The sequence below is a fragment of the Podarcis raffonei genome, chromosome 3 (assembly GCF_027172205.1).
Source record: "Podarcis raffonei isolate rPodRaf1 chromosome 3, rPodRaf1.pri, whole genome shotgun sequence".
In the NCBI taxonomy this organism is placed as follows: Eukaryota; Metazoa; Chordata; class Lepidosauria; order Squamata; family Lacertidae; genus Podarcis; species Podarcis raffonei.
Genome location: NC_070604.1, coordinates 105,144,204 through 105,168,046, shown reverse-complemented (window position 1 = coordinate 105,168,046; position 23,843 = coordinate 105,144,204). Strand labels below are relative to the sequence as shown.

The following is a 23,843-nucleotide window of genomic DNA, read 5'->3' as shown; positions in this document are numbered from 1 at the left end:
GGCTGTTCAAAGTGCTATCATAGTCCTTTAAATGCATAGTGTGAATGGAGCCATGGAGGTTCGCATTAGATACTGAGGTCTGATGTGCCCCACCCTTAAATTGAACGGAGCACCCGCAGTCAAGCTAAGCAAGAAAAGAAAAGTGGATTCGACCATAGACTCTCAGAAGAGCCCCTCGCTGTGTCTGCTCTTAAGACATTTAAAGCGAACGAATGTAAAAATATAGCACGGCTTTTCTGCCTGGCTGGATCTCTTGTCTTAATCAGCAGTGTCACTGCTGCCATCTGTGAGGAATGGTCCAAAATGACTCCCAGGCTGCGCACCTGGTCCTTCAGGGGCACAGTTACCCCATTCAGGACCATGGAGTCCTCCACACCCGCCTGCCTCCTGTCCCCCAAAACAGTACTTCTGTCTTGTCAGGATTCAACCTCAATCTGTTGTTGATGACTGTTAAAAGCAGTGTGAAGAGCCCTTCAAGTGTACAATGTGGCAGATGTGGCCCACTGTGGCACAGCCCACTCAGATCCACCCTCCCATCTCCACAGCAGCTGTGGAGAATCCTGGGCTGCACATGGGAATGGCAGTCAACACATGAGGCAGCGCATTGTAAGAATGAGCAATTCCCGCCCCCTGCGGGATTGCATCTTGATTCCCTTTCCGCAGCCGTGCCTCCTACGCTGCCAGTTATGTGTATGAACGAGGCCACAGGAATCTTCTTCTGTTCATGCACCCTTGGAGCTTGGCCTGCTACTATTCATAGGAATTTTCTTGGAAAACTCTCTGGTTAAGGTTAAGGCACCCAAGAAAGCAAAATGCAAGCGTTCATTTAGCAGCTGCTTTATCTGAGGCCATCAGACATCGGCAGCCGGTTCAAGGAGTTATTCAAAACTCATCAGGCTCATCATCAACCTTCGCATGAGAACTGTTTGTCCTGTGTGGAGCAACATGAAAACGAAACTCATGCATGTCTAAGAACATAAACACATGTAAATGATTTTGACGCATGAAGCGCGTCTTTTATTCCTGCAGTGTCTTTAATTACGGATCTGTGAGAGACCTGCCCAAATGTCGCACTGAGGCAGCTGAAGAGCTACATTCCTTGGCAAATGCACCCAATTAAGAAGAGGGAGATGAGTCACTGTCAAGTTTGACTCCCAAATGAGGACACAATGGTTGTATTGTTCATTGGCTGGAGGCTTGCTAATTGCTACAAGAAAGAAGCCCCACAAACTTTTATTCACTCTGTGGAGTCAGGACCACCCTGAATTACATAGGGTAGGAAAGGAGGAATGAGCTTGAGCTCCTTCTGTAAATGGCTTAATATGGCTCCTTCTGCCGTATTAACCAGTTGGTCCCTTACTTTTCTCACCCTGATCTGGCCACAGTGATCCATGTTATGGTCACCTCCAGACTTGATTATTGTAACTCACTCTTGAAGCTGGGCTGTCCTTGAACTGACCCAGAAACTCCAGCGGGTGCAGAATGCTGCAGCGAGGCTCCTTACGGGGTCCTTGCCGCGGGATCACATTCATCCAGCGCTTTACCAACTACACTGGCTCCCGGTGGAGTACAGGGTCAGGTTTAAGGTGCTGGTTTTGACATTTAAAGCCCTATGCGGTCTAGGACCTACGTACGTACAGCATCAGTCAGGGGTAGCGTGCTACATTATGATCATTATTACTGAGGAACAAAACAAATAATTACACATGCTTGAGATGAATCGCAACTTACAAACAGTTTTTGGAGATTGCAACCAAGCACAGATTTGGCTGGTTAAGGTATTTTTTTATTTATCTGATCTCAAAGCATCTTACAAAAGACATAAGGCACGTTCGAGACATACTCAAAACACAACAGCACCAAATTAAAACCACAATTAAACAAAAAATAAAAAATCAATGCACCACTTTAAAAATAAAACACCAGCTGGGGTTACAAGAAGCCACATCTTTTCCATGACTGGGAATAAGTTCCAACACACACAAAGCAGGAAAATGAGATTTATGCTTTCATGAAACCGATCCTTCGTTTTGGCAGGCAAATGCAGAAGGGAATCAGCATTCTCCTGCCAACTGAATGGGGGTTTTCATCCATACCCAACTTTCTAGGATCTAGCTATATAAAATTAAGATTCCTCTAATTAATCATAACAGCTGGAACACGCCAACAGGCATCCAAAGTCCATTTCACTCGCATCAATCTCCGAGGAGGCAGCCAGTACCCTAAGATGTTTCCAAGGCCCTGTCTACCAACTAGGGTTTCATAGGCCCTATTGGTTCCCATGGCAACGTATCACTGGCCTTTGCCTAAGAAAGAAATGGAACAGGCCAGACTAGGTTAGTCATGTATCTTACTTTACAGTCCTCTGCTTGAAGGGTTGCCAGTTCTCCATTTGAAGGGCTGGTGGGTCCAAGCTCCGTTTAAAGATGAAGAATAGTGCAAAGGGAGAGCAGAGGCCTTTACGCTGCACATCAACTATTACCACAACTGTACACCAGCTGAGCAGCCACACAGCTCACCAGGTAACAGCTTCCTCCACTCTAACGGCATGTAATATTACAATACAAGGTTGCATGTGGACATATAACTCAGCATGCGCAACTGTTATGTAACCAATGTCCCCTTGTCTTTTTTTCAGTCATGCATTTCCATTTTATTGGCAATGTGTCAGTGGCTACCTTAGACCATACTTGTCCAGATTGTCTTCCCTTTGCCCAGCTCAAACTCTTACAAGAATATATATACAGAGTTGTGTGGGATCTTGAGGTCATAAGAGTCATAAGGGTTGCCACCCGAAATATATATAAAAAATAAAAAATAATTGTCCAGTAGCACCTTGGAGACCAACTAAGTTTGTTCCTGGTATGAGCTTGCACACGAAAGCTCATACCAAGAACAAACTCAGTTGGTCTCTAAGGTGCTACTGGACAATTTTTTTATCTATTTCTACTGCGTCAGACCAACACAGCTACCTACCTGAATCTAGGGTTACCACCTGTCCCTAGAAAAATGGGATTGTCCCGTTTTGGGACAAAAGTGTTCCCGGTCCCATTTAGACTTCAAACGGAATGCCTTTCTTCCCATATTCAAGCTCAGGCAGCCCAAAATGGCTGTAATAATAATAATAATAATAATAATAATAATAATAATAATAATTTATTATTTATACCCCACCAATCTGGCTGGGTTTCCCCAGTCACTCTGGGTGGCTCCCAATAGAATATTGAAAACACGATAAACACATCAAACATTAAAAACTTCCCTAATCTGGGCTGCCTTCCGATGCTGTCTAAAAGTCAGGTGGTTGATGATTTCCTTGACATCTGATGGGAGAGCATTCCACAGGGTGGGTGCCACTACCAAGAAGGCCCTCTGCCTGGTTGCGTTGCTGTTGGTGCGGCTGATGAGGAGCTTGGACCAGCGTTGAGCGACAACAGAGACCTCCTCTCCCTCTTTCCTCCCCTCTCACTGGTGCTCCTCCGCAGCTGCTACCTGCCAGGCTAGGATAGTGCAGGCCCAGCGCCACTTTGCCCCCTCTGCTGCCCCAATCTGACATCTCCTCCTCCCTCTTCTTTGTCCATGCTCAAGTCTCTTTCACCACCAGCATTGGCAAGAGGCTGGAGCAGCAGCTCAAATTGCCCATGAGAACAGGCCGTCTACCCCTGGCCCCTGCCCATCTATGTGAGTCGAGGGGGAAAGTGGGGCTGGGGTGGTGAGAGGCTGAATGTGAGGAACCCCCCTCCCATGGTGTCATGGGAGTGTGTGTGTCCTCCAGTCCCCACCCTGCCAACCTGTCTTTTATTTTGCCTGACCAAAGTTGGCAGCCCCATCTAGTCACAAACCCCACCCCAACCCACAACAAGAATCTGAAAAAGAATTGCGATGATTTCACAAGGTCACTTGACATTGCAGGCCACAATCCGGAGAAAAATAAGCCACGCTTAACTTCCAGAGGGCCAGTTGGTTGTAACCAATTTGGGAGTGACTTTAGCACAGGCATCTCCAAACTCGGCCCTCCAGATGTTTTGGGACTACAATTCCCATTATCCCTGACCACTGGTCCTGTTAGCTAGGGATCATGGGAGTTGTAGTCCCAAACCACCCAGTGGGCTGAGTTTGGGGATGCCTGCTTTAGCATAACTAACTTTCTTTCGACTTTGGGCCATAAATTTCAAGCAGCGTTGCATCTAGACTGGGATATCAGAGAGGTAGGTCATATATTTAGCAGGACACAAATTAAATCAGGGGTTGGAGACCTGTGAACTACAATCCCCATCGCCTCCAGCCAACATTGCCAATGGTCAGGGATAGTGGGAGTTATAACCCAAGCTTGTCTAGATGTCTGATGTCTTCATAGGGCAGTCGGGTACCATCTCAGCGACCTACCAGCACCTGGTGAAACAAATATAGTTTCACATTTTTCCTATTACCTTTTGGGATACCAGCTAAGAAACTTACAGAGCACGCCTGCCTGGAAAGTTCCAAGGCAGGGGTCAGCAAACTTTTTCAACAGGGGGCCGGTCCACTGTCCCTCAGACCATGTGGGGGGCTGGACTATATTTGGGGGCGGAAATGAACAAATTCCTATGCCCCACAAATAACCCAGAAGTGCATTTTAAATAAAAGGACACATTCTACTCATGTAAAAATACGCTGATTCCCAGACCATCTGCGGGCTGGATTCAGAAGGCGATTGGGCCGGATCCAGCTCCCGGGCCTTAGCTTGCCTACCTGTGCTCAAAGGGCTTTTGCAGTGGAGGTGGAAAATTCTGAGTGTGGAATCATCCAGCGCTTTCAGTGATGAAACAAAATACCGCGCCACCAGTCATTGGAAAGGAAATGACTCTTCCTCTTTGTTGAGTCTGCCAGTCAAGTAGAGAGGAAATTAGGTCAGACCAAGAAGGAAAAGAGACAAGTATTTGGAGATCTCTTGACCTTTAAAGAAACACACCAGCGGCATGAAAAGCTCACTCTGTTGCAGGAACAAGAGTTATTTTAACTTCTAGCGCAGAACGGACATTCAGAATTACTGCTTGGATTGAAGTAACTTTCCTGATGGCTGTTTAGAAGATGTGTTCACTGTGTCCTTTTTAGATTTATTTTCTGGGTTTCAGGGTGCTGTATGGAAGGAGCAGACCCATTTATTGTCTGAACCAAAGTTTGGTTTCAGGAAGATGTCCCTATAAGATCAATACAAGCTTCTTATAGGGTTCTTATGTTCTTATAGGGACATCCAGGGTGCTTTCCAGACAACCTGTTTCTTGATCCGTTTGCAAGGGAGATTAGATGGTGTTGGCTATTTAATTGTAATTTATTCTGATTTGCTTTTGGGGAGGTTAGATGACACTGTGTCAAACCCCAAGTGTTATCCCACAGTTTCCACTGCATATTCCTGTCACTTTCCAGGTCACAAAATGTCTGATACTTTGGGGAAACAGGAGTAGTGCAAGACCACCCAACTGACTATAACTGCACAACCTGAATTTTCAGGTATGTGAGTAAATCCCACCTGAAAATAACTTAATTATTGGGCCTTTAGGAACAGCTTGATCATCAGATGCTAGCAAGTCATAACACTTATCTCTGCAGCTTGGAGAGCTCGATGTGCTGGTTTCAGGACACCAGGTTGCTATAAAATAAATAGGAGCGGAGCAAGTTTTACATTTAGGTTTCATAGCCACAGGAGTATAAACACTGCACTTCTCTTGCAGAGCAAAAGGCTCAGAACTGCTATCAAAACTATTTCCAGTAGCATCAGTCTGCAGATGTAGCCCAGCATGTCTTCTGAAATGCATCATGATTCATTCACTTTAGCACAGGTGGACAGGTGTGTCTTGGAGCAGATGGGGTTTTAGCAATTAAAGAGACAGGAGCCCTGTTAAAATTATTCACCTCATCCTGGAGATATACTTAAAAGCAAACTAGTGATTGAAACCATGATTCCATTTGTCTAAAAACATAAAATACACACACGTGGCTATTAAATGTAAATTAACTTTGTTGCAAGGCTATGGCAAATAATAATTAAAAGTTATATTAGCCAATATACTGTGTGTATTTACTCAGAAGCAAGTGTCGTGGAATTCAGTGAGGCTTTCTTAGTGGGAATAAGTGTGCAGTCTTAAAGAAGCTTTAACTGATTAAAATAGTACACCAATTTAATTAAGGCAGCAGATTTCACATTAAAAAGTTGTTTTTAATGCAGCTACTTATAAAAAAACTACAGATGGCAATGACCATATTAAAAAGGAATTACCCCTTCTCTCATATAGCAGAGAATGCCTCTTCTAAGTTGGCTGTTATAACACATAATGTATTATATATATTAAAAAAATATATGTTTCATGCTTTGCTCATTTGCCTGTGTGCAAATTCAAAATAGATTAATCAACGAAAAACTTGTGCAATTAATCAACTCCAATTTCTTTAATTTGTGTGGATAATGACATTATATAGTTTAGTCACTAGGTGGCACTGGACTTAGCTGCATTGGGTGGAGTCAGGAACTTCCTGTTGCTGCTTTCTTGCAGCTGGGGCAGATGAAGGCGTCCGGTTGTGCTGCTGTGGATGCACCTTGGTGTTTTTGTCTCTGCGCTCCTCGCAGCCATCATTCTTCCTCTGGTCACTGCTGTGGATACATGACTTGACCGCCTGTCTCCAAGCACTGCAGTCGTCTGCAAGGGATTCCCACATGACGGGGTTGTTGCTGCCAGCCTTCGTGTCACGTCTGCAGACATCTTTGTAACGCAGAGTTGTTCTGCCAATTGGCCTGGTGCCTGAAACCAGGTCCTCATAGAGCACATCCTTGTAGATCTTGCCATCTTCCATTCTGTGGACATGACCAAGGCAGCATAGATGTCGCTGAGACAGGAGTGCGAACACGCGAGGAATGAGGGCTTGGGAAAGCACATCTTTGTTGGGGACTCTACCTTGTCATGTGATGCCCAAAACAATACAGTGGTACCTCGGGTTACATACACTTCAGGTTACATACGTTTCAAGTTACAGACACCGCTAACCCAGAAATAGTACCTCAGGTTAAGATCTTTGCTTCAGGATGAGAACAGAAATCATGCTCTGGCAGCGTGGTAGCAGCAGGAGGCCCCATTAGCTAAAGTGGTACCTCAGGTTAAGAACAGTTTCAGGTTAAGAACGGACCTCCGGAACAAATTAAGTATGTAATCAGAGGTACCACTGTACATCTCTCCTTATTGGGGAAGACTGTGAGCTGCCACTGACCTGCCCACCTGCTCAGTCTGCTCCCTAGGTGCTACGTGCTGATGGGCAATTTCTTTTTTTAAAAAATAATATTTATTTTAAAAAAATTAAAATTATAAAAAAGAAAAAAACAGAAAGAAAGACAAAACAGAAAAATAGAAAGAAAAAATACATCCAACCTTCTCAAATTTTAACTTTCATTACCTTCTTTCTTTGACCTCCTCCTCCTCCCCTTTCTTGTATCCTGGTTAATAATTATCACAGCAAATCCTTTCCATAGTTCACAATATTTTGTCCTTACATTTTCTTACATTATCTTAATCTATATTCATCTTGTCTTATAGCAGGCCTTAGAACTTAAAACTTAAATCTTATTTTTATCAACTTCTCATAACCATATCATTAACCTAATTCTTAAAAGCATTTTTACTAGAACCGAGTAGTTCCATTTCAACATTTTTCTAACATTCATCAATTATTTTAAAACAGTCCTAATGACACAAGAAAAAAAAGAATGTAAAACAGTCCAATCTTCATCCAGCGTCCCTTCCTCCTGGTCCCGGATTTTGTCAGTCCTTTTTGTCCCATTAATCTAGCGCATTAACCTGGTGTCCTTATGTCCGAGGCCCTCAAGTCTCTTCCATGTCCCCTCCGCGACTCTTCTTCATGTTTTCCTTTCACTCGTGGGAACTCCAGCTTAGTAATATTTTTGACCCTTTTCAGCAAAACAGCCCCATTTCCATAGTCCAGACTAAACTCCATGTGATGTTTAAACACCTGTTTCAGATTCCCTCCAAAAAAAGGAGCCCCCACAGCTCCAAACATCTGACGGCCCATTACCAGATTCAGAGAGTCCAAATATTCCTGCATGGGAGGGTCAATCCAACCCCCCATTTCCAAACCAAGCCAAACTTTGTCTTTCCAAATCTGGTTTTTTCCAAGTTCATTTGTCAAGTCCAAAGGCTCATAATCCTTCCGGGGTGCAGCTCCCTCCATTTCTGGCACCCAGGATTCAGCAATATCCTCTTCTCTCGTCTGTGCTGTCATAGCACACTCCTGTTTTAGTTCCTGGGTAGGCTCCGTGTAATTTCCTACAGCCTGTTCCAAATTTCTGACCGCATTTGTCATCATATCCATCTTCTGACCTAACTGGTCCAATAGGGCATCTATTTTATAGAGAACGCCCAACCGCGCTTCCGGAAACATTGTCCTACAAGGTCACAAGTGCTTTCCCACGGTTGTAATCTGTAACAGCTGCAAGCTCCTGAAGTTGGTTACAATTTCACAGTCTCCCTCTAGGGGGAAAACTTCTGTTTCTTCTTTCTTTTAAAAGCAGTAGCAACAAAGTTTATTTTTTAAAATATTCAGTCAATATTTGTTCCTTTAAAATGCGAAAGGAAACGATGGAATCCCTATGTTATTTTTCTTTTAGTTGTCTGTCAAATACATTTGTCTCTGGTCAATGAGCTTCAAACGTCAGTCCTGACACTCCGCTCCAGGATCAGGACGGTGGAAAGTTACTTTACTTTAAACTCACTTCTGCAGGTTTAAACAGTCCAAAAAGAGATCCCCCTTCTTCTCCTGCTACCGAAGGGGGGTTCCACAATTTTAAATGATGAAAGTCAATCCTTTAAAAGTACTTTTCTAAGCTCTAGATTGCGTTGTCTTTGCTTTATTCTAACTACAAAGAAACGGAAGGCTGACTTCCTGTTTAGACCTTCCCGTTTCAGTACCAAATTGAAGTAAATTTTGAGTCCAATTCCTCTCTACTGGCCAGTCCTTATTTAAAATCCAATTGTTCGAGTTTTAAGTACTCACGGGTGATTCTTTAGATGCCAAATTGTCCCAGGAAAAAGGCAGCGCTCTCCGGCAACGGCTATGCGGCTTCGCTCCACGGAAAAAGCAATAGACTCACAGCACCGCGCCACATCCCCCTCTTCGCTTCGGAGCCCGTTAATGGGTTCCTTTGCGGGTTGGGGGGGCGCTAAAGGTGCCTGCCAAGTCCCATGGTCACAGGCTTCATCCGCCTGTGATTTTTTAAAGGGTCCCCGCTTCGCCATAGCGGAAAAGACCCGTTTCGCGCGGAGCTGGTCCCTCCAGTTCAGAGGGAGTCAGCCATTGCTGATGGCGCCACCCCAGAAGTCTCCGCTCATGGGCAATTTCTAAGCCCTTCTTGTTCTCCTTTCTTAGAGTCCTTTCTCTATGGAGAGCTCTTCAAACAAGAGGACACACTCAAAGTAAAGGCAGTCCTCTGACAGCCCTTCAAAGTAGAGGGTGGGAAAGGGAAAGGGAAAGGACCCCTGGTTGGTTAAGTCCACTCAAAGGCGACTATGGGGTTGTGGCGCTCATCTAGCTTTCAGGCCGAGGGAGCCGGTGTTTGTCCACAGACAGCTTTCCGGGACATGTGGCCAGCATGACTAAGCCACTTCTGGCGAACCAGAGCAGCGCACGGAAACGCCGTTTACCTTCCCACCGCAACGGTACCTCTTTATCTACTTGCACTGGTGTGCTTTTGAACTGCTAGGTTGGCAGGAGCTGGGATGGAGCAACGGGAGCTCACTCCGTCGCGGGGATTCGAACCACCGACCTTCTGATCGGCAAGTCCAAGAGGCTCAGTGGTTTAGACCACAGCGTCACCCTACTGCATCTTCCACTTGTTTTACTCAGCTCATTTCTTCACCAACAGCAGGGAATGTCGGCTTCCAAGTTCCTGTATTTCGCACAGCAACAAGGACAATGATCTTCTAGCCATCAATCCTTCATGGGGGGGGGGGGGGAGCCAGCCATGTGTGTAGTCCATTAAAGCAGTCCTGCTTTGCGGGTTTAATTCCAAGAAAATTTGGCCTTCAGGAAGACAACTCACTGTTTTCTCATAAATAAGCCACGTTGCTTTTGTGCCAAGGCCTTCGGTCATCCCACCCCCTCCAATCTGTGTCCATTTTTTCACTCCTCTGGGCAGATTGAAATGAAAGGGGGGGGGGAAGGCTTAAATTTAGATTCAGGCTTCTGCTGGCCATCACCCAAAAGGAGGCCTTGTTCAGAGACAGTTTAGATGATGTGCATTCTTATCAGATGACAATCCCTCTATTGTCTTTCTGTTCAGAAAATAGAAGGCATATCTTTTCCAAGTTTATCTGAAGGGCAGCCAGATGAGACTTTTGGGGTTTGAGCCCCATCTTGGGCCAAAGATTCCAGCATTGCAGTGTATGTGTGTGTGTGTGTGTTATTATTATATTATAACTTGTTTTTATTATTGCTTGTAAGCCGCTCTGAGCCTGGCCTTGGCTGGGGAGGGCGGGGTATAAATAAAAATTATTATTATTATTATTATTATTATTATTATTATTATTATTAGACCCTTGGGGTCCCTTCCAACTCTACAATTATATGGTTCTAGGCCAAATTCATAAATAAAGGGATAGTTTTTTTTGGGGGGGGAGAACTTCAAGGAGAAGACCTGATAAGTTTATAAAATTATGCATGGTGTGGAAGACACATTTTGCTTAGGGTATTAAAAAGCCTTTCAATAGCTGAAAATGTTTAAATGTGTGGCATGGCTTTGTTACAGTGGTACCTCGGGTTACAGACGCTTCAGGTTACATACGCTTCAGGTTACAGACTCCGCTAACCCAGAAATAGTACCTCGGGTTAAGAACTTTGCTTCAGCATGAGAACAGAAATCGTGCGGCGGCAGCAGGAGGCCCCATTAGCTAAAGTGGTACCTCAGGTCATGATCAGTTTCAGATTAAGAACGGACCTCCAGAATGAATTAAGTTCTTAACCTGAGGTATCACTGTACTTGCATCAATAAAAGAAAAAGAAAATAATAGAAACCCCTTCCCATCAAATTAAGCAAGGATTTGAAATGAATAATAATTCCAGTGATTCCAATTCTGATTACATATGGATTAATAGTGACTTTTAGGAGGCTACTGGATTTATGTATCACTACTAACACCACTACTGCTTGTCTCTCTAAGCTGTATGGGATGTGGTTTCCATTTTTGATATCACAGAGCTTTCCTTTTTTCATAGGGAGTTGTTTGTTTTCTCTGTTTTTTTAATATGCATCTTCTTGGATATACAAAGCAAAGTGCAAATCAATAAAGATTTTTTTTAAAAAGGCTATAAGGACTGTCTTTTTCAAAGATTGTTATTTCCTATTCTTTAAAAAAAAATTGGGGAAAAACAGATGGGTCATCAGATCTACTGCAACAGAGCCACTGCTAGTCAAGTGTAGACAATCCTTGAAGGGTCAATGGTCTTACTCAGTGTAAGGCTGTTTCCTGTGCTTTTCTTCTTATACTTACGGAGGGAACCTTAACAGTGAGCCTAAAACCAAGATGGTGGGTGGGTAGCTCTGGGAACTTTCCCGGTCTTGCTGAGAACTAAGTGCATCGGACTCACATGTTGTTTGTTGGCTTGTTATGCAGCCTGGTCTCCACACTGCAGCAGCAGAGAAAATATATAAGATCCACCTAATATGTAAGAAGAGGAAACGGGCACTTAATATAAGGTTACCAGATTTTTTTCAATGAATCCGGGGACACTCTTCAACTTCAATTGATTTTGTATGTAGACTGATTTGTAAATCCGGGGACGTCTGGTAACCTTAACAGGAGGAAGGATGAGACCTGCTCATTGGGTAGAAACAAGCTGCCTCTCCAAGACTAGCTTGTTCAAACAGTAAAGAGTATGTTTAGTGAAGTGTGTCTGCAAAATATTTATACCAAAATAGAAAAAGTGAGTTTGCAAAATAAATAGGAAAGCCAAGTCACCTGTCGTCGAAAGCCCATCCTGCAGTTTATCAGAGGATGCAGCCACACTAGCAAAAGTCTTTTGCAGGGAGATCTGATGTTCCAATGGAGCAAGTTGTGGGTGTGGGTGCTTTGGACCTCCCCTTGTTGCTGAACTGCAACTCCCATCAGCCCTAGCAAGCATCTCGTTCCCTAGTTCTTTGTGCGCAATCAGTTTGAAACATAGACATAAGGGGAGGTGGACCCCGGATGAGAAATCTGCCAAACTTCGGACAAATAGGCCAGCAGCTATTGTGCTAGGTGATTTTAACCCTGGTTAGTACAAAACTGGTGAAGTCACATGTGAACCCATGGGAAGAACAACTTGGGTTATGTTCATTTCAACATCCCTGCCCCTAATTGCAGCAACTGGAGTGGTATCGGAAAGTAATTTACAGCGATTAAGGAAGTTAGACCTTCCTCTAACTATGCAAGATCCCTACCGCCTCTCTGACCTCTAAGCATTTCCTCCGCCAGTTGTGGTTTTGCTGCTTAAAGGGTCAAAGACAGCCATGCATTTTTGGGTAAATCTAAAGCCACAGAGCCACTCCAAAGTGCAGAAGCCCCTGGTCTGCCTTGAGATGCCTTGCTAATGGCAAGATCTGGCTTAGAAAACCAGGAACCTGCTCTGAATCACCCCAATTCGCCTTTGTAATTTGGGGTACGCACAGAGCTGATGGCACAGCCTCAGCTAATCCCAGATGCTCTGAGCTGCCTGTTACCTTTTGCAGCAAAGAGAGCACCTCACACTCCTCCCCACCGCAGGATTCTTGGGAACCCTTCCATCTCTACAATTCTATGAATTAAGATATTTGGTGCTTTTGTTACAGCAGGTTGCTCAGGTGTTCCAAAAGGAGCAACTGCAATTCAAGAGTTCAGCTCATCAGTGCCGTTGATTTAAATGCTAAATCAAGAGACATGCTGGACAAAGATAGCAACGGCTGTCTCCAGTAAACGGCAAGATGAGATTTAACCACACAAAAATCTAGGGGAAATCATCCAAAAAATTAAAATTAAAATACATGAGGCAATCATGTACTCCATTTTTATTTCCTCTGAGTACTTCATAATCTGTTTTTTATAGCTTTGTCAAACAACCAAGTTTCCAATGGATTTTTACCACCTCCAAAGTACTGTGGTGGCTCCAAATTGAATTCTTCTTGGAAACCCAGAGATGAAGATGAATCCAAAATACATCCACGGACAAATTTATGGTGGAACTGAACTGTTTTATTTCACATTTGAACCAGGCAAAGCACAGGTGGGTTCCTAAAGCATATAAAATATTTTGGCTGCTTTGATTTCTGACATTGTGTTGTTATTTTTCTTTTCTTGTGCTGGATCATCTGGATTCTCCTTTTTCTCTGATGTGCTATATAACGGCTGCATTCCGTGGTGTGTCATAGTTATGAAGAGGGAGCGTTTCTTTTGTTTCATATTAGTCGTTCAATTTTTAAGAAGAAAAGCCATAAAAACAGTGTTTTTTTTCTGGGGGGACGCATACCCCAAAACATTTTGTGAATCTTTGTACTTTTGTCAATTTACTGTATTTATTTTCCCCGATTTAAACTATAAAATGGTGGTTTTCTTGAGACAAAATGAGAGTACCCACTAAACATTTTTAAAGAAAAAAAGCACTGCATAAAAATATATTTAGTTTTGAATAAAACAATGTAATGTGCTATGGTAAAAGTTTGGGTTTTTTCCATGTTCACTTCTACACTTCATGGAAATGTGGACTTCTGGGGTGTTATGTCACTCTGACCATGGAGCCATTATAGCTTGTAGCCGCTGAAAGCCTTATCCCCCAGCAGGCCTACTGGTTCAACCAGGTTTGTAAATCCCACCATTGCAATCAAAGAATCAGATGGTTGTAGGGACTCTGAAGGGACACGGGTGGTGCTGTGGGTTAAACCACAGAGCCTAGGGCTTGCCAATCAGAAGGTCGGCGGTTCAAATCCCCACGACGGGGTGAGCTCCCGTTGCTCAGTCCCAGCTCCTGCCAATCTAGCAGTTCGAAAGCACACCAGTGCCAGTAGATAAATAGGTACTGCTCTGGTGGGAAGGTAAATGGCGTTTCCGTGTGCTGCTCTGGCTCGTCAAAAGCGGCTTAGTCATGCTGGCCACATGACCCGGAAGCTGTATGCCGGCTCCCTCAGCCAATAAAGCAAGATGAGCGCCGCAACCCCCGAGTCAGTCACGACTGGACCTAATGATCAGGGGTCCCTTTACTTTTACCTTTAGGGACTCTGAAAGCTCATCCAACCCAATCTCCCCTGCCCGCCACAGCTGAACTAACAAAAAGACATCAGTTAGCCCCTTTGTTTCTTTTACTGCAACAGACAGACATGCCTAGCCTTCTTGAAATTAATCCAAAGTAAAAACAGGAGAGCTGTCGGGTGTGGAAGAACAGCTAGACCCATTCCTCTGCCTTTCACAGCTCGTCCAGAGGTCTGCAAAACCGGCACAGGAAGTTTCCCAACAGTGCAGAGATAAGCTGTAACTTTTGCAAACAACTGCAAATCCCAGCGCGGCTAAAGGCAAATAAATGGAGAAAGGGTAGGGCGAGGGGGGACAGAGATTGGCAACACACTGTGCCTGCCCAGCTTGCTTTCTTGGCCCAATATTCTACAGAAGGTCTGATACTGCATTTCCCACCAGTTGCCACTTCTGAATATTTTCCCAAAGCAGCTCCATATACCCCGCCCCCCATTAAAAGTAGCCGGAGCCTTTTTTTAAAAAATGTAAATAGTCTCCAAGAAATGCCTGCACCTCCCTCGTGATCTTACCCTTTACCAAGCCCCTTGAACCTAATACAATCTGACCGGCTCTTTCAGACCCTCGAGACTTCAGTGTGGGCCTTTGTCATTCTTGCAAAAGAACCGGTTCTCCATCCCATGGGCTTACTTGCTTCGTCACTGCTGCCTGAACACAGTGACTTGCAGAGACTTTTATAACTTGCCTCCCAGGGTTCCTGAGCAGCGCTTGGCTAAATGAGAGTGCAGAAGCCTTATGGTCTTCAAACAAAAACATCTTGGAGGTCCCGGCCCACAGGGAGGTTAGGCTGGCCTCAACCAGAGCCAGGGCTTTTTCGGCTGTGGCCCCGATCTGGTGGAACGCTTTGCCACAAGAGACTAGGGCCCTGCAGGACCTGACATCTTTCCGCAGAGCCTGCAAGATGGAGCTGTTCCATCAGACCTTTGGCCAAGGCACAGCCTGACCCCCTACTTTGGTAATTCTTCACAGAACTCTAGCTCAGTGGTTGCCATTAATTTGATTTGAACTGATTTTAAAATGAATTGATTTTAGAATGCTGTATTATTTTACTGTTGTTAGCCGCTCTGAGCCCGGCTTTGGCTGGGGAGGGCGGGATATAAATAAAATTTTATTATTATTATTATTATTATTATTATTATTATTATTATTATGGGGAGTCTCAGCCATCTAGGGAAAAGCTTGCCAAGTTCCTTGGAGAATGGTGTCGAGTGGAAAGAGAGGCTGAAAGCTGACAACCTGCACACTGTCCACTCGCTTACGGGACGTGTCAGGATTTGAACTCGGGTCATACAGCTGCAAGCCTGCTGGGATGAAACTAGTAATCTCTTGTAATCAGCACCCTATTTGGTTCAACTCAAATGCCTGTTTCTGCACTGTGCAAATGTTATACGGTGTCAGTGACCAGGGCAGAAACTGACCACTAGGGCACAAAAGTCACTGTGCATCCTAAAGGCCAAACTTTACTTTCTGATGATAGACACATCTCTCAAGCCAGCTTAAAACAGCACATTATTTGCTTTCTATAAGGACAAGAATAAAGTTATTGCCAGACATTCAGTTTTAATCAACGGCGGGTTATTAGTCTCCCGAGGAAGTAGCTTGGAGTAGTTTGGCTTTCAAGGCAGACTTTGTACCCACCTCCCTAGAAAGCTCCTGGCTTGCAGCTCTGCTCAAGGAGGCTAACTGGAAATCTCAGTTTATTAGTTTGCATTTTAAGCACCAAGCACATTTTCAATGTTGACTCTCTGGAATAAGGCTTTCTTTTTTAAAAAACTGCAGTTAAGTGTTTCCAGATGTAGATTCATGTTCAGACTTTGAAGGAACACTGCAATCTTTGTCTAAGGCTGGGTTGGGGTGCGGGGGAGAGACCAAAGATGAAAGCTTCTTCTTTTTGAAATGAAGCAAACTGAAAAACCAAACTACGTAGAGGCTACAAAAGCATGTGTAGCTTCGGCAGATGATCTCGTATGAAATGTGTAGATATTCTGGACTTCAGGGATGGGGAACCCCAAGCCTGCAGATTTCTCTGTCTGGCCTTCAGAATTATCTCCAGGAGACATCTCCTTCCCAAGGCCACAACGTCACTGGCGCCTGCTTCAACCCCCGTGTTTTTGCCTTGCTGGAATGTGCTCTTTGTAGGAATGGATTTAGGCACAAGGAGAGGTTATATTGTTGTTATTTATCCCTCGTGAGTGAGATTGGCAGAATACCACACTTTGCAGCTTTAAACTTGGAAACTAAGACAAGGCTGGGTTAACCTTCTAGAAACAATAAACTAGGATGCTTTAAGGCAGACTGAATTTTCCCTGGCATTACCAATCCCCCCTTAAAAATAACAATCACAAACACATTGTTTTGTGAAGAAGTAAAAGTAATGCTTACTTACAAAATCTAGGACTTGAAGCAGCCATTAGCAAAATGAGTTTATAACTACTATCTAAATTACAAAAGTACAAAATCGAAGTTCAAATGGTTTTGAACGAGAAAGCTAAAAGGATCCAAGCCTGCATCTCCTTGCTTCTGCAAAGTGCATAATTCATACCTCTCCCTAAATCGAGTCGACACTTCAGGCCACAGAAAGCAGAAGCGACACATTTGTGCCAAAGTGAATGTGCTGCAAAGCATATTACTCAGGAATATATTCCATAATTAAGGCCAACCCACCCACTGATTGCTAGCTAATCTTGACCTTGGGGTAAAATATATATTCCTTTCCCAAATATGGTGAACAGTGATAAGTTTTTTTTAAAAGCAGCAGCTCCTGGGGGAGAAAAATGAAGGTGGAATACACACCATTGCCAGAAAGACAGGAGGTATGTTGCAAACTATGAAAGGTGTGTGTGTGTGTTATTGTTGTTTAGTTGTTTAGTTGTTTAGTCGTGTCCGACTCGTGACCCCATGGACCAGAGCACGCCAGGCACTCCTGTCTTCCACTGCCTCCCACAGTTTGGTCAAACTCATGCTGGTAGCTTCGAGAACACTGTCCAACCATCTCGTCCTCTGTCGTCCCCTTCTCCCTGAGCCCTCCATCTTTCGCAACATCAGGGTCTTTTCCAGGGAGTCTTCTCTTCTCATGAGGTGGCCAAAGTATTGGAGCCTCAGCTTCAGGATCTGTCCTTCCAGTGAGCACTCAGGGCTGATTTCCTTCAGAATGGAGAGGTTTGATCTTCTTGCAGTCCATGGGACTCTCCAGAGTCTCCTCCAGCACCATAATTCAAAAGCATCAATTCTTCGGCGATCAGCCTTCTTTATGGTCCAGCTCTCACTATATATAATATCAAACTGAAGCACTTGCAGATAAACCAATCAGGAAGTGCACTAGAGAAGCTGATTGACCATCGTTATTGATGATGGCATAGACTTTTCGCTGCCTCTGCCTCCAACAAATAGAAAACCAGCCAATAATCAGGGAAACACAGTGGTCTCAAGTTCCTACTATCTTGTATACCCGGCTGCAGACTGAACGCCCACCTCCACTTGCAAGTGCATTTATGCAAAGGCTGGAGCATGGCATGGGGAAGAATAGATAGAAAGTTTTTCTACCTCCCCCATTAATATGAGAATTCAGGGCCATGCAGCAAAGCCGACTGTTGGGAGATTCGGGAGAAGTATTTTTTTTAACACAGCTCAAGGAAATGGCTTCCACAAGATGTAATGGTTGCTCCCAACTTGAGAATTAAGAGAAATTAATGGCTACACGCCACAACACTTTGTGTTCAGTCTCAAGGGTCAGAGGCCACTTGCCCTACTATAGGGGTACCTCAGGTTAAGTACTTAATTCATTCCGGAGGTCCGTAATTAACCTGAAACTGTTCTTAGCCTGAAGCACCACTTTAGCTAATGGGGCCTCCTGCTGCTGCCGCGCCACCGGAGCACGATTTCTGTTCTCATCCTGAAGCAAAGTTCTTAACCTGAAGCACTTTTTCTGGGTTAGCAGAGTCTGTAACCTGAAGTGTATGTAACCTGAAGTGTATGTAACCCGAGGTAACACTGTAGTACCAATTGGCAGCAGTCGCTGCCATGAACACAACAGCACTCTCCCAGAAACTGGCATTCATGGCTAGCGAAGATCGATAGCCATATTTTCCTCCATAAATATTTTAAAGCCATCCCAGTCGGCTTGTGGCAAAGTTCAGTTGGCTTTGAAGCAGGGATTAGAGGAATTCATGGAAGAGGAATGGTGGGAGGATGTTATGTATTTTGTGGGTTTGTTTTTTGTTTTTACTGTAAAGCGCCCTGTGATCCTGAAATGTAAATTTAATAAATAATACCAGTTGCTGGAAACTGCAGGGAGAACCGCTTCCCTCGAGTCCTGCTTGTGGGCTTTCCACAGGGATCTATGGTTGGCCACCATGAGAACACACAGGCCGTTGGCCTGATCCTGCAGCGCTATTTTTAGGTTCATTTTCCAGCATCTTTTAAATTGGCTCTACCAACTTGGCAGCCATGTACACAAGTCACCAGCTCTTCCGTCATCTCGTACTGAGCAAAGCAGTTAATGCATCTGCTGCCCCATAGTTTATTTTTATGAGCAGGGCTCATAATCGGTTGCTAATGATAAAGTAGGATATTATTTTTTCCTAGATCACTTTGGCAATCAAAGTAGGCCAGCTACTAAAGTTAATTCTTCCAAGCAGAAATAGCAGGCTCAATCAGTGCATCACCTCACACTTATTTTGCAATGAAATCCTTTGTATGTTCGCTGCAAAATAGTTTTATTGGGTTCAGTGGGGCTTTTTCATGATGAGGATTGCAGGCTCAGCTTAAAAGGGACAGCAGCAGCAGCTGCTCCTCCTCTACTGTTCAGAAAACCTGTTAGTAATAACTTGATTAATTTTCAGGAAATACGGCATTTTACGATCAGATCCCAAATTTTTAAGGGCTAGAGATCACTTTGTTTTAAAACTTGTTATGCACCTTAATACATCCAGGCAACAAAAGTTGATTAAACGAACTTGTTAAAAATGACATGAAATAAACAGAAAGATGCTGAACGAAAGGACCAGTTCCTTATTGCCAAGAAGTTCCTGCATCCAGATGGAATCACTAAGTATCATCTACCAATTGTAAAGTTCAGCTGCTGCCGATGGTAGCGGTAGCAGAGCAAAATGCCCTCTCTACCCACAACCATGCAATTATCCAACTTTTAATTACCCTATTAAATAATACCGTGAACTCTCAAGCCACTTTGCTACTGTCTTCACACCAATGTATTCTTGGACAATTACTACAACGCGGTAAGAATTCTCTCTCCAAAGTTGTGTTTTGATATTTTTATTGTTTATACCGTACACAATAAAGTGGCTCTCTCTCTACCAATGACATTTTGGCATAAAACACTGCCAGAAAGGAGCAACTGAGAATGTGAGCCAAAAAGGCCTTAGCTTGAAGCTCACCTCAGTCACCAAATCATTAGGTGGCCTTGCCCACAATTCTACTATTCATGGAGTGGAAATCTCCTCCCACAAAATACTTCCCCATCCTAGAGCCTAGCTTCCATACTGTGCTAGTACAGTATACTGTCTCAGAGAGTGATGAACTAGGAATTCAGTTTGGAATCCACCTAACATCATGAACTTGGTAGTCTTTGGAAATCCCTCCATGCCATCCTTTCCCAAATCTGCACTATGGAAATAACACAATGTATGCGCGGTTTGAATAGACTTTTAAAAATGTGCTAGATGGAACTATGTATTCAAAAATAAAGAGCAATGCAATCCATGATATTGCTTGGAGGCCAATGCCATGTTTGGCAAAAGTTTAGACTTAATACAAGCTGTAGCTATGAAATGGAGAAAGAGGAAAATGTCACCATTCAAAATTTACCTTTGACCAGAAGAAAAATAAATAAATAAAGGAGCAATATAAAAACCACAATTACTGCATCTACCTGCACACTTGAATAAAGCACACTGATAGTAAAATTGTCGTTGTGATAGAGGTTCAAACAACTTTAATTATTTTCATTTATTTGTTTATTAGGAAATGAGTTTCAATGCATAAGTAGCTTATCAGAGCTGCTGACGATTTCATAACGACGTTATTGCCAGAACTTCACAATAGAACTGCATAGTCTGGGTGGGTGAGTGAGTGTATGTTCTGAAGTTTTGCTTTTATAGATAGAAAAAAATATGCATTGTCCTTTAGCAATTATGCTTTCATAAGGCTAGCATTCCAATGCAACAGTGTAAAATCTCCTTTTCTGACATCATGTACAATAAAGATCACAGTTCTTGCACAATAATGCACATCTTACACACCTCTAAAACCAGCATGAGGTTGCAATTCCCATGTGGTAAAACTGTACCACTCTAGTTCAAACACCAGGAACGATGCTGTTAAAGACCCATCATGTTATAAACAGAGTTAAACTTGCATAAGCGGACTGGCAGAACTTCCTCCCTCCCTCCAATGGCAACATCCCTCCCCCCCAAAAAAATATTGATTGGGAGGGGACTACCAACAGGAAGAAGTGGGGCAGGGAAGTCAGCTTTTGCCAGACCTATTATCCATACTTAACTTATCTGAAGGAATAATGATTCCACACCACTAGAGCAACATAACCTTATAGGGGAAAGAATCAGATCTCTGCAGAAATAAAGGGGTTTCTATTAATCTGAGCCCAAATTCTTACCTGCAGCAAGAAGCCAAAGTAGGTCTGCATTTATTTATTTTAAAACCACCATTGTGCATATTGTACATATTTATCAAAAAGAATGAACAGAATGTGACATTAGCCTCAAATTGTGTTTTGTTTTTTAAATACGGTATCTGCAGTTCGGTGAGACATCCTACTTTATGGTATTCTTAAAGACTTCTCAGAAGTTAGTTCACACTTGTTTCTACCTCTTTCTGACATGGCACAGAGAGAGGGAGCAGCAAACCTCCTTCCAAAAATCTGAGGAAAAGTTTTGCTAATGGTTTATTGTTCCAGAAGGGACACATTCACCCTGGCCCCTAATTTACTGGAGACGAAATAGTAATGCCCAATTTGTCCTGATTAACAAGGTGAGGTGTGATTTGCTTCAAGACCACAAAAGAAAACATTAACTACTTGTAGAAAAAAAGTGTACATAGCAGACCAAAACCAACTTTGAAGCACAGCATGTACAGAAGAGGCCTTGACTTTAGATTCCTTCTCACAAGATGGACAGCCTTTTGAGCACTGCCTTAATCGTTTTATTCAAAATTTACAGTGCAGCACCAGAAATAAAGTCAATTAAAATGCAACTGGGCTTGTATACAGCTAAGCCAGTGTTTCTCAAACTTTCTGGACACGGGGGCCCCCCTTCTAAATCCCGACCTTTGAGTGCACACACACATCCCACAGAAAAGCAAATGCTATCTTTGCATACAGCTGCAACTGCGGAGCTCTCCTCCTTTCCCCTACCAATGTCTGATTTCATGCGTCAGTCTGGTTTCTCTCTCCAGAAAAATCTGTCAGGTACCCACACAACTGATGTTCAGGTGCTTGTTAAAATTCTTTTGATTTACCAGGGCTTTTGGCATCATTTGAGATGTTTGGTGACATTATTTATCAATTTTATTGGCTGTTTGGACTTTTTTAGCTTTATATTCACCGTTTTATGTTTATTAAAGGTAAAGGGAGCCCTGACCGTTAAGTCCAGTCGCGGATGACTCTGGGGTTGCGACACTCATCTTGCTTTACTGGCTGAGGGAGCCAGCGTTTCTCCACAGACAGCTTCCGGGTCATGTGGCCAGTATGACTAAGCTGCTTCTGGAAAACCAGAGCAGCGCACAGAAACGCCATTTACCTTCCCGCCGGAGCAGCACCTATTTATCTACTTGCACTTGATGTGCTTTCGAACTGCTAGGTTGGCAGGAGCAGGGATCGAGCAACGGGAGCTCACCCCGTCATGGGGATTCAAACTGCCGACCTTCTGATCAGCAAGCCCTAGGCTCTGTGGTTTAAACCACAGCGCCACCCGCGTCCATTTTGTTCATTATGACAGCTGTTTTTAAGTGTGACTGAAAGTTACCTGGGGAGTGGGGAGAGTTGGAGATAGCAGAGAGGTGGTGCATGAGTATTTTCAATAAAATAAAATAAAAAGGATTTTTGGTCGGGGCACTGGTCCATTATTAGAGAACTAAACAAGGCATCTCAAGACTCACACATAAAAGTTAGCCAGCCAGGAAAGGAGGCCGAGCAGTTGCTAAGGTCAGAAGCATTCCTACGTTTCCAATCTCTCTGTAGCTTCCAGAGTTTGCATGGCAGTTTTGGCAGGAGCTGAGATGCTAAAACCTGTTGCCTAGAAGAAGACGTCTGTCTATCAATCTGCATTCTGCAAGATCCTCCCCCTTCCATGAATTCTGCCCACCCACCACCAGGGGGCCCTCTCCCCAGAGTTTGTGAGCCACTGGGCGAAGCACAAGAAGGGTACTGCAGCAAGTAAAATAGCAACAAATTCCTACAAAAATTAAGTGCAATTATTTCCACTGAATGTGAATGACACTTTTAACATGTTTCTTGTAGTACAAAAACCAAGTCCCTGATTTGAATCGTTTTGAAGGAATTCACACTAAACACACATTCACCAACAGGGGAAAAAACCCAACCATTGTAGAATTTAACATAAATTGACGGAGCGTGAAAAAGCAGGGAAAGTACACTTGGGCACAATTTCATGCTGGTTACTTTTTTCCATTTTAATGTAAGCAGCTAGTTTTAGAGCAGTTCATAAACCAAAAGTTTGCATATTCAGTAATACAGACCCACACACAAACCCAACAGTTATAACATGCTTACATTTAACATTAGTGAAAAGTACTTACATGTTCAGAGCAAAAAGAAATTCCACATTGGAAATCTGACATTTGAAAGCACATTTGATACAATTAATGCAAAGTTGGATAATCCTAAATGCCCGGAAACCTCAGATTTGATGCTGGCTCCTATACATTTATGTGTTCTCCTCAGCCCTAGCCCAGTGAGAGTTTTCCAAACTAACCCATTTAAAGTGCTCTCTGGGAGTCTAAATAAACTCCTTTCAATAGCTTTCTGGTGTATATAGATCTTCTGGTGTTGAAGTAGACAGACTTTGGACAGTTCTGTATATTGAGACACCACTGCATTAAAAAAATTATGAGTTAACTGCTGCTAAATTATATACATTTTCATGATCTCTGGCATTGCATATTATACCCAAATAGCTTATGCTGAAGATACTTTGGTTCAATTGTTTTAGTTTGGATTATAAGCAGCAACGTGTTCCTTCAACCTCTTTGGTAAAAAGAATCTGGCCAGGTTCAGACACTTACAAGCAGCAATCCTTGTGAGCTACACAAGTTTCGCCATCCCAATATCTAAAATACTGTGGGCACTTGACATGCGAATCTTATCTATGCAGCGGCCTGATGCACGCTTTCTTTCCTCTCTGTTCTTCTCCAAAAGAAAAATTACACAAAATAGGATACCAGGCAAATGTTTCTATATGGATTACTTGTCTCGCAAGTGGACAATACTGAAATATTAACTCAATTTACAGTGCAATCCTATATATGATCCCTCAAAAGTAAAACTCACCAAGTTCT

General features: G+C 43.4%; 1 long non-coding RNA gene across 1 annotated transcript; it reads left to right on the top strand.

Moving 5' to 3' along the window:
• Window positions 1–2,136: 2,136 nt before the first annotated feature.
• LOC128411234 (uncharacterized) lies at window positions 2,137–17,105 on the top strand. The gene is made up of 3 exons (XR_008329733.1): window positions 2,137–2,522; window positions 13,099–13,275; window positions 17,047–17,105. It is a non-coding gene; the product is annotated as an uncharacterized LOC128411234 (long non-coding RNA).
• Window positions 17,106–23,843: the final 6,738 nt, after the last annotated feature.